Source organism: Dendrobates tinctorius, unplaced genomic scaffold, assembly GCF_039654945.1.
Source record: "Dendrobates tinctorius isolate UK_male_01 unplaced genomic scaffold, ASM3965494v1 ptg000455l, whole genome shotgun sequence".
Taxonomy (NCBI): domain Eukaryota; kingdom Metazoa; phylum Chordata; class Amphibia; order Anura; family Dendrobatidae; genus Dendrobates; species Dendrobates tinctorius.
The window spans coordinates 2,970,455-2,982,972 of record NW_027362117.1 but is presented as its reverse complement, the minus strand read 5'-3'; the positions used below and the strand labels follow the sequence as shown (position 1 = coordinate 2,982,972).

At 47.9% G+C, this 12,518-nt stretch overlaps 1 protein-coding gene across 7 annotated transcripts in view; it reads left to right on the top strand.

The window, feature by feature from the left end:
* The first annotated feature begins 52 nt into the window (after positions 1 to 52).
* Positions 53 to 12,518, top strand: part of IL5RA (interleukin 5 receptor subunit alpha) — a 110,521-nt gene continuing 98,055 nt past the window's right edge. For 5 of the 7 annotated variants that reach the window (XM_073564423.1, XM_073564417.1, XM_073564420.1 and 2 more), the window contains exon 1: positions 53 to 195. The gene's annotated coding sequence lies outside the window, so the exon portion shown is untranslated. Of the gene's footprint in view, positions 196 to 1,430; positions 1,958 to 2,051; positions 3,351 to 12,518 lie in introns of those variants that run through there. The other 2 variants (XM_073564421.1, XM_073564419.1) reach the window with 2 other exon arrangements.

Below are 12,518 nucleotides of genomic sequence, written 5' to 3'. Positions count from 1 at the left end.
CCCAGCCTGCCCCAGGGTGTGAGCGCGCTCATGAATGCGCCGCCTTCACTGCCGTGATGAACCAATCAGCGCTGCAGCTCACAAACACTGCCACCCCCCCTGACACGCCCACTACAATCATGGCCTGCAAAGTCAAAACTCGCGGCCTGGCGTTCCCAGTGTGTGCTGTAGGACCTTTGATGACGTCAGGAGAATGTGAGAGGCGCTCAGTGCGCAGCCGCAGGACTCTGCCCTCAGTGTGTCACTCTTTCGTTCTCCTGAGGCTCCCCCCCCCCCGCACCTCTGCACGCTCTCCCCCCCGCCTCCCCCCCGGCATCTCTGCACGCTCCCCCCCCCCGCCTCCCCCCCGGCATCTCTGCACGCTCCCCCCGGCATCTCTGCACGCTCTCCCCCCGGCATCTCTGCACGCTCTCCCCCCGGCACCTCTGCACGCTCTCCCCCCCCCGGCACCTCTGCACGCTCTCCCCCCCCCGGCACCTCTGCACGCTCTCCCCTCCCCCCCGGCACCTCTGCACGCTCTCCCCTCCCCCCCGGCACCTCTGCACGCTCTCCCCCCCCCCCCCCCCCCCGGCACCTCTGCACGCTCTCCCCTCCCCCCCGGCACCTCTGCACGCTCTCCCCCCCCCCCCCCCCGGCACCTCTGCACGCTCTCCCCCCCCCCCCGGCACCTCTGCACGCTCTCCCCCCCCCGGCACCTCTGCACGCTCTCCCCCCCCCCGGCACCTCTGCACGCTCTCCCCCCCCCCCGGCACCTCTGCACGCTCTCCCCCCCCCCGGCACCTCTGCACGCTCTCCCCCCCCCCCCCCTGGCACCTCTGCACGCTCTCCCCCCCCCCCCCTGGCACCTCTGCACGCTCCCCCCCCCCGGCACCTCTGCACGCTCTCCCCCCCCCCCCCTCTCCCGGCATCTCTGCACGCTCTCCCCCCCCCAGCATCTCTGCACGCTCTCCCCCCCCCCTCTCCCGGCATCTCTGCACGCTCTCCCCCCCCCCCCTCCCGGCATCTCTGCAGGCTCTCCCCCCCCCCCTCCCGGCATCTCTGCACGCTCTCCCCCCCCCCCTCCCGGCATCTCTGCACGCTCTCCCCCCCCCCCCTCCCGGCATCTCTGCACGCTCTCCCCCCCCCCCTCCCGGCATCTCTGCACGCTCTCCCCCCCCCCCTCCCGGCATCTCTGCACGCTCTCCCCCCCCCCCCTCCCGGCATCTCTGCACGCTCTCCCCCCCCCCTCCCGGCATCTCTGCACGCTCTCCCCCCCCTCCCGGCATCTCTGCACGCTCTCCCCCCCCCTCCCGGCATCTCTGCACGCTCCCCCCCCCCCCCCCCTCCCGGCATCTCTGCACGCTCTCCCCCCCCTGACACTTTCTCATTGTTCTCTGCAGATGTCACCATTTCTATTTGCCCGGTCACGTGTCGCTGTCGGTCTCTGAGCGCAGCATGTAAGCGCTCCTGCGCAGGCGTACTTATCTGTCCTGTTGAGGTCAGAGCACATTCCTGCAGTGTCCAGGCATCAGGAAAGGTCAGAGAGGCCCAGCGCCTGCGCACTGCAGTACTTTCCTCTGCCCTCAACAGGCCAGATCAGTACGCCTGTGCAGGAGCGTAAGGGAGGGACAGGACTTTAGTCGTGACCTGTATTCTGGGCAGTAAAGTTAGTTCAAGTCCAGAATGTGCATGCGCCAGAAAATCTCTGACGTGCCACAAAATTGAAATAGAAGAGGGCAAAAGTATAGTTGTGGCCACATTATCGAAGTCCAGACACAATCATGGTCTATAAAGTTAGTTCAGGATCCAAGACGCGCATGCGCAACGAGTTCTCCAGCGTTCATATATGATTGACTTTGTGGTGCATGCGCGTTCTGGACTTGAACTAACTTTACTGACTGTGACCATACCGAGATACTGACAAGATGGCCGCGACCATGCTTCTCTCCCGCCGTACCATCGACTCACTGACTTACAGGTGTGGCGATACGCGTGGGGTGGCTCATCCCCCTCCATTCTCCCTTTCATGGCTCTCCACTGGACTAGAGAACTCCCACATTTTGGGGCTTGAGATCCTAACCTCCCTCCTCCGCTTTTGGGAATGGGCTTGTTACCGTGACTTTGCATTCTGCTGCAGGTTATACTACCTTGAGCTGCATCGGCGTTTACCCTGGTGCAATATCGATAGTATCCGGAGTAGCATAGGTTTTTATCCTTGTGCGTTTCTGGCGCAGTGGTCTAGTTCCTACACACGTACATTTTTATCTATTCTTTACCTTTTGTTGCCCATGTGGGACTGTGAACAAGGCTTACTATTGCTCACCCTCAGTTTCTGCTGTTGTTCTTTGAGCCATTTGTGTGTATACAACTTGACTGATGAGCCGTATTCACTCCCGCTTTATGGGAGATGTTGTGGGCTGCCATTTCCTTTAAGGTATGGCTAGTTCATTTAAATATTTTTGTGTATTATGTCTTTTTGTTAATTGATTAATAAAGCACAAATTATGTTTGCAATTTGCTTGTTCCTATCGTTGTGGGCATGTCCTTTTTCTCTTGTTTTTGCTATAGGTCACAGGATGAGCTGCGGGGTTAGTGAACCCAAAATAAATAAGGTTGAGACCACCCAAAACTGGCCCAAATCTGCTGTTAGTCAGGAAACTGGGCATGTCTTCTGCAACGGAGAACGGGGAGGTGGGTGGTCGCGTAACGAAATATGGAGGAGAAACGCGAAGGGGAGGGATGCTTGCGTCAACTGATTGTTCCGGTCCCTACTTTGGTTTCTCAGTACAGTGTCAGGCGGGGGTGTCACGCGCCCATGTTGGGTGACAACTGTTCAACCCCATAGGTTTGAACAGAGGGGGGGGGTATGTGAGGCAGTGGCCGATGTCACATGTAGGGGTCACTGTGTGTTCCCCCCAGAACATACATGGAGGTGTATTGAGGCCATGAAAGGGCATTACAGTCACAGGCGTATCTGTGGTTGCAATGCAGACAAAAATGAGTATAGGTCTTGGACATGCTGGTTGTCCAAGGCAGATTTAGGGAAAACCTGCTCTGGGCTTTTTTTTTGTTTTGAAGCAGATGGTAGTGGTGCAGTCCGTTTCATTCCCGGGCCCAAGTTTTCCATGTGACCCTGTGGTATAAGGTTTGGGTATGTCAGGGCCAGAGTCAGTTTGGTGTTAGTGAGAGTGCAGAGCAGTCGGCTTTGCAGAGCTCCACCTGTGTGAGGCAACACAGGCAAGCGGAGCCAAAGGGGGTGCAGACGCCCACGGTAACATGTCAAGGAGGAGGACTGGCGTGTTTAGTGACTGCAAACTGGAGGATATGGTTCCCGGCTGCGATCTGTAGGATATCGTGCACTGTGTAAAACTGTGAGTAGAGGATTAACACGGCGGTGCATTCACCCATTTAAATACTACAGTACTATTGTAATAACTTTACATGGGATGTAACAGGTTGAATTCTTATTCACTTTAATATTTTTTGCATATTAATCTTTGGTCCTGTTATTATCTTATTTACAGTGGATTATGATTACCACCAGTTGGTACTTAAATTTTGACGATGCGGCGACCCGCATCATCCAATGCAATGTGTTGCAATTTGTTGCGGTTGCCACATCGTCAAAACGACGTATGCGGACGCATCTGCATACATCCGCACGGCCTGCGTACCCAATGTTAAAGATAGGTACACGGGCCGCATACAGACGGAGGAGGTGCGACAGTGGGCTGCATGGAGGAGGTGCGCAGCCCTCCCAGACGCGAGTGTGAAACCAGCCTTAATGACGATGTTTGTACTTTTTGTAGGGACAAGTCACTAAAAATCACATTTAACTGCCACAGTCGTCCACCGGGGGGAGCTGCAGAGGTTCTCGTGTCCTGTGATCTATATGATGCGGGGGATTGCGCATTTCTAAGTGGCTCATGGTCACAGGGGGATACCCACTGGTGTCATATGGGAATTCAGTAACAAGGCGAGCTCAGAAACTGTACATATCATTAGGGGTGAGGACTCTCAACTCAGCAGGATTACCGCATAATTGTATGCAAATGAGCAAAGGCTAATTAATGGAAGAGACTAATAAGAGGCGACGATGCCCCTATTCCCGGATTGTATCTAGAGAATAGAGCCGCCGTCCTCTGCGCCCTTGTTCATCCCTGCAGGGGCCACAGGGTTATGTGCCCCAAAATGGAATAAAAAAGTCGCTATAAGAAAAGAAACAAACAGAATTTTTATCTGTTATTAGGAACATTGGGTAATAACCAATATGGCCGCCATGACATCGGCGTGTCACCCAGCTCCCCCGGACTCCTGAGCGGCATATCTGCCTACAGCCTCCGCCACCATACACACAACAAGGCCAGACTAAAGGGGATGCCGGGGCTGACCTTCTCTTGGGAAGCCCCTAAAGATCTGGTTTTCACAAACTATGTTCACCCTGTAGTGCTGAATTTAGCGATGTATGGCGGTATTGTCTGGGAATACTATTGCAGTATTTGTTAGGAACTATATGGCAGTATCAGGAAGTCTCCTTGATTAAAGTCATATTTGGCTGCTGCATATTTTAGTTTACATGGCCTGTAGATTGCAGTGTCATCCTGACATTGTATGGCGGTATTACATGGCCTGTAGATTGCAGTGTCATCCTGACATTGTATGGCGGTATTACATGGCCTGTAGATTGCGGTATCATCCTGGCACTGTATGGCGGTATTACATGGCCTGTAGCCATGGTATTACGTGGCCTGTAGATTGCGGTATCATCCTGGCACTGTATGGCAGTATTACATGGCCTGTAGCCGTGGCCTGTAGATTGCGGTATCATCCTGGCACTGTATGGCAGTATTACATGGCCTGTAGCCGTGGCCTGTAGATTGCGGTATCATCCTGGCACTGTATGGCAGTATTACATGGCCTGTAGCCATGGTATTACGTGGCCTGTAGATTGCGGTATCATCCTGGCACGGTATGGCGGTATTACATGGCCTGTAGCCATGGTATTACGTGGCCTGTAGATTGCGGTATCATCCTGGCACTGTATGGCGGTATTACATGGCCTGTAGCCATGTTATTACGTGGCGTGTAGATTGCGGTATCATCCTGGCACTGTATGGCGGTATTACATGGCCTGTAGATTTCATCAGGTCGCACGTGCTCAGTAGATCCCAGCTGCTTTTCTATAGTGGGTCTCCTCTTACTCTGCAGTGACGCAGCGAGTGTGTAGGCCCCGTCCTGACAGCACAGGGTGACTCGAGCACTGTGCGCCACTGCCGTCCTGTTTGTCTGGCCCCGGCTGTGTGAGATTATGGCCGCCTCCGACCTATGACTACAACCAGGCCGCTGTCTGTGCCGACTAATGGAGCCTGTCCCGGAGCGACCAATCAGGATGCAGCTTATTTGTCTCAAGGGCAACCAATCAGAGCAGCACTTTCATTTTACCCAGAGCGCAGCTTTCATGTTTTCATAGCAGTCAGAGCTCAGCTTTCACTTTACCTCAGCGGTGTACTGAATGATGACTGCGGCCGTCATCTCCTTCCTGCGGTCGGGGTTTCTCTGTGGAGAGCGGTTGTGACGTGTGAGTACAACATGGCGTGTGTGATTGTGGAGGCCATGTACACCCAGGACCGGACACAGACACACGGCTGCCCTGCTGGGTAATGTCCGCTCCTTCCCGCTACGGTAATAATAATCACGGTTTATTACACAGGATCCATATTCACAGTCAGTATTCTGGACACAGGCGTCCAGGAGAGGATTAGGAGAAGCCGTAATGTGAACATTGCCCTAACAGTCGCAGAGCGACGTGTACCGAAGTCACCTGACCTGACGCCACCGAGTGTCAGCAGTGTGAGGGTTAAAGAAAGGGCTAAACCTAAGGTGCGCGGCGGAAAGTGGCGGCCGGATGTGACGGGGACCGCCGTCCTCACAGCTCCATGTTCAGTAGTGTCCAAAATACTCTCCATCCAATATGACTGACCGGATTCCTCCCTGTTTTTGGCATAAATTATATCACCGTGTGTGTCACACAATTTACCAGTCAGTGCCGTAGATTCTACGAAAACCTCCAGACTCCGCGTTCATGATCTGCAGGATTCTGAGTCTGTGGATTACAATAATTATACAGGGGTGATCATAATAATATCAGTGTGGAGGTCAGCTAGTGCGGTCAATCATTCTATGAAGAGATGGGTGTGAATCCGGTGGCCCTTATAGAAGGATGAAGCCAGGACATGGTGGACCTGCATTTCCCCTGGAAAGCCTGAGAAATATGGGGCGTTCCAGACATTGATCAGAAGATCTGTGATGAATAAGATGGAGAGGCTAAAACTTATAAAGAAGTGCAGACAATGATCGGCTGATCAGCTACAATGATCTCCAATGAATCATAGAATGGTAGAGTTGGAAGGGACCTCCTGGGCCATCTGGTCCAACCCCCTGCTCAAAGCAGGATTCGCTAAATCATCCCAGTCAGATGTCTGTCCAGCCTCTGTTTGAAGACTTCCATTGAAGGAGAACTCACCACTTCTCGTGGCAGCCTGTTCCACTCATTGATCACTCTAACTGTCAAAAAGTTTTTTCTAATATCTAATCTGTGTCTCCTCCCATTCAGTTTCATCCCATTGCTTCTAGTCTTTCCTTGTGCAAATGAGAATAAAGTTGATCCTTCTACAATGTGACAGCCCTTTAGATATTTGTAGACAGCTATTAAGTCTCCTCTCAGTCTTCTCTTCTGCAGCTAAACATTCCCAAATCCTGCAACCTTTCCTCATAAGACAGGGTTTGCAGACCGGTCACCATTCTGGTCGCTCTTTTCTGAACTTGCTCCAGTTTGTTGATGTCTTTTTTAAAATGTGGCGCCCAAAACTGGACACAATATTCCAGATGAGGTCTGACCAAAGAGGAGTAGAGGGAAATAATGACTTCACGTGATCTAGACTGTATGCTTCTGTTAATACATCCTAGAATTGCATTTGCCTTTTTTGCTGCTGCATCACACTGTTGACTCATATTCAGTCTGTGATCTATTAGTATACCCAAGTCTTTTTCACATGTGCTGTTGCTTAGGCCTATTCCTCCCATTCTGTATATGCTTTTTTCATTTTTATTGCCCAGATGTAGTACTTTGCATTTTTCCCTGTTAAAAACCATTCTGTTAGTTGCTGCCCACTTCTCCAGTTTATTTATATCTTTTTGAAACCTCTCTCTCTCTCTTCTCTAGTATTAGCTATCCCTCCTAGCTTTGTGTCATCAGCATATTTAATCAGTTTACCCTCAATTCCTTCATCTAAATCGTTGATAAAGATGTTGAACAATACAGGGCCCAGGACAGAGCCCTGTGGTACCCCACTTGAGACATTCTTCCAACTGGATGTGCAGCCATTTACGACCACTCTTTGGGTCCGATCACTAAGCCAGTTATGAATCCACCTAACAGTTGCCTTGTCCATTCCATACTTAGTCATTTTTTCAATAAGGATTGTATGATATACTTTGTCAAATGCTTTGCTGAAGTCAAGATATACTATATCTACAGCATTTCCTTGATCTACCCAATCAGTGATTCCGTCATAGAAGGAAATTAAGTTAGCCTGACATGACTTATTAGTTACAAACCCATGCTGACTCTGTTTGATCACTTCATTCTTATCCAGGTATTGACTTACATGTTGTTTAATAATTTGTTCAAAGATCTTTCCTGGTATAGAAGTCAGACTCACCGGCCTATAGTTGCCTGGGTCCACCTTCTTCCCCTTTTTGAAGATAGGAACAACATTTGCTCTTCTCCAGTCTTCTGGCACTTCTCCAAGAATTTTCAAAGATTATGGAGAGGGGTTCAAAAATTTCTTTTGCTATCTCCTTCAGTACTCTGGGGTGTAATTCATCTGGACCTGGAGACTTGAATTCATTTAGGTTAGCTAAGTGTTTCCTCACTATCTTTCTGTTTATAGATATCCTGGATTCTTCTATTCCCTTAATAGGACAGTGAAGAACAGTTGATGTTACATTTCCTTTCTGAGAGAAAACAGATGCAAAATAGGAATTTAAAAGTTCAGCCTTCTCAACATCCTGTCTTACCATTTCATCATTTTCATCCTGTAAAAATCCTATAGCATCTTTGACTTTTCTTTTACTTTTGACATATCCCCAAAATCCTTTATTATTGCTTTTGACATCTCTTGCAAGCCTCAATTCATTTTCAGCTTTAGTTAATCTGATTTGTGCCCTGCAGGTTCTGCAGACAGCATTATATTCTTCTTTAGATATGCCTCCCTCTTTCCATTTTATAAACATTTTTTTCTTCCTTTTTAGCATGTGCTTAAGTTCTGTGTTCATCCATCCTGGTTTCCTTAAATACTTCCTATTCTTCCCTCTTTTCGGAATTGTTAACAATTGTGCTTTGAGAATTTCATTTTTCAAGATTTCCCATCCTTCCTGGACATTTTTGTCTTTTAGGATATCCAGCCATTGGATCCCTCCAATTCTCTTTCTGAATCCCTTAAAATCTGCCTTTCTGAAATCTAACCTTGACGTCTGAGTCTTCACATGTCTTCCTCCTCTAGTTATCCAAAATTCTAAAATAGCATGGTCGCTACCTCCTAGGGTCCCAGCCACTTTTACCTCCTCAACCATTTCCTCCCTGTTTATAAGGATTAGATCCAAGGTAGCAGTTCCCCTTGTTTTCTCCCTTACCTTTTGGAAGATAAAGTTGTCAGCAAGAGAGGATAAGAATTTCCTTGACCTGTTAGTTTTGCCTGAGAGAGATTCCCAACAAATGTCTGGATAGTTGAAATCTCCCATGACAACTATGTCATATTTTTTGGAGAACTTGGCCATTTGATGCATAAAGAGTTCATCCATATCTTCAGCTTGCACAGGCGGCCTGTAGTAAATGCCTACAATGGTGTCCTTTCCATTGTTCTGTCCTTGTATTCTTACCCAAACAGTTTCCACAGAACTCCCAGTCTCTGAAGCTTCAATCTCTGTGCAGATATACGCGTTTCTAACATACAATGCAACACCCCCTCCTCGTTTATCAAGTCTGTTTCTTGCAAATAAGTTGTATCCTTCTAGTCTTGTATTCCAATCATGTGTATCGTCCCACCAAGTTTCAGTGATTCCAATGACATCATATTTCTTTTCCTGTGTTAGTAGTTCCAATTCTCCTTGTTTGTTGCCCATGCTTTGTGCATTAGTATAGAAACATTTTAGTTTGTGATTGGTTTCTCTTTCTCCAATATTTTTATTAATTAGATTCTTTTGTCTTTGTTCTTCCTTTCCACTTCTAATAGCAGAGTTCTCAATAGCATTTGTCAGGTGTATGGCTTTTTACAAGTGTAGCAAGGCGACTTCCAAATACATGCTTTCCAGTCTTCGTAAGGTGCACTCCATCTCTAGCAAGTAGTCCATCGTATAAGTAGTTCACTCCGTGATCCAGAAATCCAAATCGTTGCTGACGGCACCATCGACGTAGCCAGTTGTTCACCTGCAGAATCTTATTCCACCTCCTTGTTCCATGGCCATCCACTGGGAGGATGGAAGAGAAGACCACCTGCGCTCCCAGTTCTTTCACTTTCTTGCCTAAGTCTTCAAAGTCTCTGCAGATGGTTTCCAGGTCGTTTCTTGCGGTGTCATTTGTCCCCGCATGTAGTAGCAGGAATGGGTGGTCATCTGTAGGTCTGAAGAGTCCTGATATCCTGTCAGACACATCTTTATAATGGAAAGCCAAACCGGAGAGACGTGGGAGAAAACGGAAGACGACCATTCTAATGGATGGAAGAATGGCCGGATTGGGAAAGGCTCAGCCGATGATCGGCTCCAGGATGATCACAGACAATCTCACGTTACCTGTGATCGGCTCCAGGATGATCACACAGTCTTGCGTTACCTTTGATCGGCTCCAGGATGATCACACAGTCTCGGGTTACCTGTGATCGGCTCCAGGATGATCACAGACAGTCTCGCGTTACCTGTGATCGGCTCCAGGATGATCACAGACAGTCTCGCGTTACCTGTGATCGGCTCCAGGATGATCACAGACAGTCTCGCGTTACCTGTGATCGGCTCCAGGATGATCACAGACAGTCTCGCGTTACCTGTGATCGGCTCCAGGATGATCACAGACAGTCTCGCGTTACCTGTGATCGGCTCCAGGATGATCACAGACAGTCTCGCGTTACCTGTGATCGGCTCCAGGATGATCACAGACAGTCTCGCGTTACCTGTGATCGGCTCCAGGATGATCACAGACAGTCTCGCGTTACCTGTGATCGGCTCCAGGATGATCACAGACAGTCTCGCGTTACCTGTGAGGACTGTGACAGAAGACGCCTGTGTTACGCTAATCTCTTACCAAGAAGTCCCGACAAAGTCCCAAAACAACATGTACTGAAGAGGATACAATGTGCCAAAGAACACATCCACTGTTCTAAAGAGAAACGGAGAAACATTTTGTGGAGTGAGGAAAGTAAAATTGTTCTTTTTGGATCCAAGGGCCGCACACAGTTCATCAGACGACCCCAGAACTCTGCATTCAGCCACAGTACACTCTGCAGACAGTGAAGCATGGTGGAAGCATCATGATATGGGCATGTTTCTCTTACTAGTCCTATTTACCACACACCAGGGATCATGGACCAGTTTGCATATATTATAATACTTGAAGTTGTCGTGTTGCTTTATGATGAAGAGGATATGGCATTGAAATGGGGGTTTCAATAAGACAGAGACCCTAAACACACCAGGAAACCAGCAAAATCTTGGTTCCAGTCCAACAAAATTGAGGTCATAGAGCGGCCGGCCCGATCCCCGGACCTTAATCCGATAGAACACTTGTGGGGTGACATCAAAAACAACTTTTCTTAGGAAAAGCCAACAAAAGGGCTGGAATAACAGGTGACAGCGGCCAGAAGTTGGGTGACTCCATGCAACATAGATGTGAAGCCGTTCTAAAAAAAAACAAACTGGGAGACAACTAAATACGAGGTTAGTAATTCACAGAAATGATAAATCCACAAAATAATAGATATTGTGAGTTTGTAAAGACAAATGCAGACGCTGCTGCTTTATAGAAAAGCCCAGTGTTCATTTTTATTTTCTGTAAAGTAATTACAAATTATCTACATTTTTCTTGATGTTTTGAATTAGAAAACAGCGTGCAATGTTCCCAGTGCTGGAAATATAAACTAGAATAAAGAGTTTGTGATTCACTCATATTTTTGAACGCACTGCTATTATTTTGAACACTGCTGTAACCGTGTGTCACCTCATTTGTTACCTGCCCCTGCTCCTTCACTCATCTCCCGCTCCTTCATTTCCTCCTGGTTTTGGGTTGCTGTAGAAACATGGCGTGCATCTTTGAGGTCACTCTCCCGAGCTTTATAGGCCAGTGTACTCGGGTGGTTGGCGTCCTGTATTCAGAAAAGAGCGACCAGAATGGTGACCGGTCTGCAAACCCTGTCTTATGAGGAAAGGTTGCAGGATTTGGGATTGTTTAGTTTGCAGTAGAGAAGACTGAGAGGAGACTTAATTGCTGTCTACAAATATCTAAAGGGCTGTCACATTGTAGAAGGATCAACTTTATTCTCATTTGCACAAGGAAAGACTAGAAGCAATGGGATGAAACTGAATGGGAGGAGACACAGATTAGATATTAGAAAAAACTTTTTGACAGTTAGAGTGATCAATGAGTGGAACAGGCTGCCACGAGAAGTGGTGAGTTCTCCTTCAATGGAAGTCTTCAAACAGAGGCTGGACAGACATCTGACTGGGATGATTTAGCGAATCCTGCTTTGAGCAGGGGGTTGGACCAGATGGCCCAGGAGGTCCCTTCCAACTCTACGATTCTATGATTCTAAGGGTTCCAATGGATTGTGATGAATAAGAAAATGCTCACACAAGAATTGAATTTACTAAATTGATTTACTATATAAAGTGATAAGATCAAATAATAAACAATATAAAACTATAAATACAGTACATATGCATTAATCAGAAACAGGCATTATTCATACATTACATTATTCAGATAGTCTCATCTCAGTGTCCTCTCTGGTCTGACACATCTCTTTCTCTGTGTCTCTCTCTCTCTGCTCATCTACCCTCCTTTTATATGTAAAAACTTCTCTAAAGCCTTTGATGTCCCAAAGTAAGTTTGAGACTTAAACAGTGAGACGACCCCCTGAGGCCAAATAGATGAGATTTCACCAGTTGACAATCCATGGGGAAAGTTAACACACCCAATCTAATTATGGCAACGAAGGTCCTTTGTTGGTAGATAAGTGTAAGCCAGTTATTTGCTCTGCTTGGGCAATTTGACCATCTGGTTGAAACAAGTTTCAATGACCTTCTAGGAAGGTTCAAAGAGCTGAATATATATATATATATATATATATATATATATATTATAACTGAAACTATATCTATAGTTGGTATTAATTGGAGTGTTGAAACCATTAAACATAAATCATAGTATACACGTCCACACCACTAATTTGTACCGCTGCCATTCTGCAATGAAATTTTGTTTACAACTTAAC